The 4,478-nt window shown below is 45.7% G+C and overlaps 1 long non-coding RNA gene across 1 annotated transcript in view; it reads left to right on the top strand.

The window, feature by feature from the left end:
- The first annotated feature begins 430 nt into the window (after window positions 1-430).
- Window positions 431-4,478, top strand: part of LOC114005601 (uncharacterized) — a 7,975-nt gene continuing 3,927 nt past the window's right edge. Inside the window, exons 1-2 of the long non-coding RNA XR_003547434.1 lie at window positions 431-461; window positions 2,110-2,136. This is a non-coding gene — a long non-coding RNA (uncharacterized LOC114005601). The remainder of the gene's footprint in view (window positions 462-2,109; window positions 2,137-4,478) is intronic.

Raw genomic sequence — 4,478 nt, 5'->3', positions numbered from 1 at the left:
CTTTTTTTCTTTTTGGTTTTTTTTTTTTTTTTTCTCTTTCTTTTTTTGGCCATAGGGTACATGTGATCACTGAAGAGGGACAGAGAGAGACACACAGAGAGAACACAGAGAAATCACTCCCCCCCGCCTCGGGCGATAACCACACTGCAGTTCCTTCTCTATTCTCCTTTCGGGATTTTGGGCATGCACATACATGTGCCTGGTGTATTTCTTGAGCTGCCAGATCTGGGACTCAAACTGCTCAGTCGTCCATGTGGGATCCAACCACCTTAACCTCCACACCTGCTGGGTGGAAGTTCATCTTTCCTTTTTCCTCTCTTTCAGACGTACTCCGGGCTGACCTCAGTAAGTCCTGCGTCCCCCCCGCCCTCCCCTGTCCCCTTCTCAGCAGATGTTCTGATCCCAGCTCACCTTGTCCTGTGTGTTCCTTTCAGGTGAGAGGAAAGCAGCTTACCTGGCTGGTGAGTGACCCTCCAGATGTCCTCGTTTCTCACCCACCTGTGCCCAGGTCCCCTGTCCTTGTTTCTGTCTGGGCTCAGCCGTGTGGTCCCCTGTCCCTCCACCCTGGGAGCAGAAGTGGAAGCTGGTGGGAGTGAGACCCTGCTCCATGGCTCTCCACATCTGGGCTGCTGCTCCTGCTTGGGGACCTGGGGCTGATGGTGACCCCTGATCTATTGTACACCCCAGAATTTCTCAACCCAACCTGACCTATTCACATATTTGCAGTTTTTTAGCCTTTAGTGCATTGAACTAGTCTGCACCACAAGCTGAAAGCCAGATGCTCTGGTATTTCCTTAAATGAGCTCTATAAATAAATGAGGTTATCAAATTCAGGAGTGTGGCCTCTCACCTCCTTTCCCCAAAACACCATCCAGGGATAGTCATTCTTTTTCCACTCCTAAAGATGCTAATTAAAAAGTGATGGAGAGGAACTAGTAGATGGCATAATTGTAATGTCACTAGACTCCCATGTAGTCGACTACGGTTCGAATCCTGGACCTGGTGACTTAACACTCATGCCAGACGCATGCACATGTGTGCCCAAAATTCTGAGAGGAGAATGTAGGAGTGGTCATCTCCCCTGGCTCAGGAGGTGACTTCTCACTTTCACTTTCCCTTTGTGTCTCTCTGTTTCTCTGGCAAGTACACACACCCTATGGCAAAATTCTTTCTTTAAAAAAAAAAAGTGATGAGGAGAGGACTGGGTGTGGGCTGTGGTGGAGTGTGAGGGGCTGAGTTGAACACTCCCAGGATTACTGACGCTCACCTCTAGGTTATCTGAGAGAGCGGCCACTTTTATCCTGGGGCTTGCGGAACATTCCTGTCCTTAAATCATTCTCCCTTTTGAGTTATCTTCCAAATAGATCTTTGCCAGCATAAGACTGGTTACAATAATGCTTTCTAATTTTTATGAAGAACACATGAGAGCATGGGGAATATAATTTATATTTTATTCCCTAAATCATTTTCACACAGAGCTTAATGTTTGATTCTTAGCAGTAAAATCTAATGTAGATAGACTAAGAATTGGTCAGGTTTTCGAGGCCCAGAGCAGCCACGTGACTTGCCTAGAAGCACATAGCATCAGGATAGGGTGGAGCCGTCTGTGATGTGGGCGTCCTGAGCTGTGTCCAGGGAGATGCCTACCACCCCCTCTCTCCCTGTACATTGCAGGGGCCCCTCTTCCATGGCCTCTGTCCTCAGACAGATGGTCTTGCATTTATTTATTTATTTATTTATTTATTTATTTATTTATTTTCTTTTTTTTTTTGCTATAGAGAGTGTGCACTTGCCAGAGAGGCAAAGAGAAACAGAGAGAGAAAGTGAGAAATCAGTCACCCCCTGCTAGGGATGGCCACACTGCAATTATTTCTCCTCTATTCTCCTCTCAGGATTGTGGGCATGCACGCGCATGTGTCTGGCATGAGTTTTAAGTCACCAATCTAGGACTGGAACTGCAGTCGACTATGTGGGAGTCCAGTGACATAACCATTAAGCCATCTGCTGGTCTGATAGTTTTATCTTTAAGCAAAAGGGAGCCAGGGCCAGTACATTCACTCTGCGGTGCCTTGTCCTGGCCGAGGTCTCACCAGCTGTGTTCCCTTTCAGCCTGGAGGAAGGCCCAGCTGTACGGGGGTAAGTGACTGAGTCTCCTCTGGCCTTCCCTACCCGCCGTGGCCCTGCTCTTCTCCCTCAGGGTCTCTGCACTAGGATGGCTCAGGTCCTCGCTGTCCTTGGTCAGAGACTGCAGGGAGCACAGTTCTGCCTCTGCTCGGGGCTCTTCCTCTACTGCAGTCACTGTAGGGTCAGCAACGCTCTCCTAAAACGCCTTGTTCAACTGCTACTTCTTCATTTAAAAAATTTTTTTGCTATACGTGTACTCATTAGAGAATGAGAGAGAGAGAGAGAAAGAAGGAAAGTGAGAAAATACCACTGGAGGATTGGGGCGGGGGATAGATGGCCACATTACAGTCCCTTTTCTTTCATTCTTTCCTTAGGATTCTTTTTTTTTAAGAATTATTTTATTTAACTTAATTTATTTTAACTTGACCAGAGAGGGACAGAGCAAGAGAGAAAGGATGTCAAATAAAACCGCCTGGTCCGGGACTTGAACTGTGGTCAGTCATGTGGGACTCCAGTGCCCTTAATCACCACCTGGTGGCCCCTCCTCTCAGGATCTTAGGCATGCTTACATTATGCATGGGAAGTGAACCTCACAATTGGCCCTGTGGGATCCAGCTGCTGTAACCTCCATGCCACCTGCTGGCCCTAACTACTCCGCCTAGTTGGAGCAGTGGCAATGAGAGTTCAGCTGTGAGGAGAGTTCAGTGTGAGAGTAATGACTGTACGTCAGGAATTCTGTCCCCAGAAAGTATTAGAAATTATACTCCACTGCTTAGGATGCAGGTCTTCCCTCAGGGGCCCTCAGTTCTGGATCTTCCCTACCCTGAAACTCTTATTATTTTTTGTATCTAGTTTTGTTGTCTTCTATTTCTCACTGGTCCTCTGGAATATTGGTCTTCTGTCTGGTTTTTCAAGCTCTGACTTTCTTGTTCAAGATGCATGTCTTCCTCTAAGCCTCCTTGGTTGCTGAGGAATCAGTTGTTGTAGCGCGGTTGTTTGGAATCTGGGGTCTTAGGCTTCCAGGATGTTTATGGCCCTGGGGTGGGTTTCTCTTTTTTTTTTTTTGCAACTGTTATCTCTCCTTAGGAGAATTCTGTTTTGCCTGAATGCTCAGCTAGCTCTTGGTTGGGTTTATTTTGGGGTAACATATGCAGCTTTGAAAAGAAAACCTAGAGAAATGAAAACTATTGACCAGAGAAAGGATGGAGAGCAAATCAGGGAAGAAAAGCCCATGTGAGGAAGAGAGTGGGGAGGACATGGGAAGGAGAGTGACTGAGACAAGCTTTGTAGAGGTGTGGGAGTCCTGGAGTGTAGGAAGAGTCCACAAGGCACAGCCAGAGTGGTTTGAGTTGGGAGTTCTGGGAGGGTTTTCAGGTTATTTGGGTGTAAGAAATGTAACCAACTCCTTGATATCTCATTGAGAGATTTAATAAAGACTTATTTATCTTTTTATTTAAATTTTTTTAGTTTTGCTATAAGGTATGTGCACTCAGGACTTAGCGTTGGCATAGTGATTAAGGCTCGCAATTGACCATAGTTCCTGGAGCCGGTGGCTTGAAACTCATGGGGGGGGGGCGTGTATTTGTGTACCCAAAATCCTGAGAAGAGTAGGGATTGCAACATGGCCATCCCTTTTGGGAACAATTTCTATGTTTGGGTTCCTTTGGTGAACACACATCCCCTATAGCAAATTTCTCAGAAAAATCTTGGTTGGGTTTATTTTGGGGTAACATATGCAGCTTTGAAAAGAAAACCTAGAGAAATGAAAACTATTGACCAGAGAAAGGATGGAGAGCAAATTAGGGAAGAAAAGCCCATGTGAGGAAGAGAGTGGGGAGGACATGGGAAGGAGAGTGACTGAGACAAGCTTTGTAGAGGTGTGGGAGTCCTGGAGTGTAGGAAGAGTCCACAAGGCACAGCCAGAGTGGTTTGAGTTGGGAGTTCTGGGAGGGTTTTCAGGTTATTTGGGTGTAAGAAATGTAACCAACTCCTTGATATCTCATTGAGAGATTTAATAAAGACTTATTTATCTTTTTATTTAAATTTTTTTAGTTTTGCTATAAGGTATGTGCACTCAGGACATAGTGATTAAGGCACGTAATTGACCATAGTTCCTGGAGCCGGTGGCTTGAAACTCATGGGGGGCGGGGAGCGTGTATTTGGGAAGAAAAGACACGAACATTCCCAGATAAACAAAACCTGAAAGAATTTACCAGCACCAGACCAGATCTCCAAGAAGTTCTTAAGGCAGTGCTATGTCAGTAAAATTAAATGCAGACACACAGAAATAAGAGTTCAAAAACTAAGAAAATGGGCAACTTAATTGTAGGGACAATGTCTGGAGATGAATATTA

This window comes from Tupaia chinensis, unplaced genomic scaffold (assembly GCF_000334495.1).
Source record: "Tupaia chinensis unplaced genomic scaffold, TupChi_1.0 Scaffold144075_1, whole genome shotgun sequence".
Classification (NCBI taxonomy): domain Eukaryota; kingdom Metazoa; phylum Chordata; class Mammalia; order Scandentia; family Tupaiidae; genus Tupaia; species Tupaia belangeri.
Note: the sequence above shows the minus strand (reverse complement) of the source record. Positions and strands in the feature narration are given on the sequence as shown.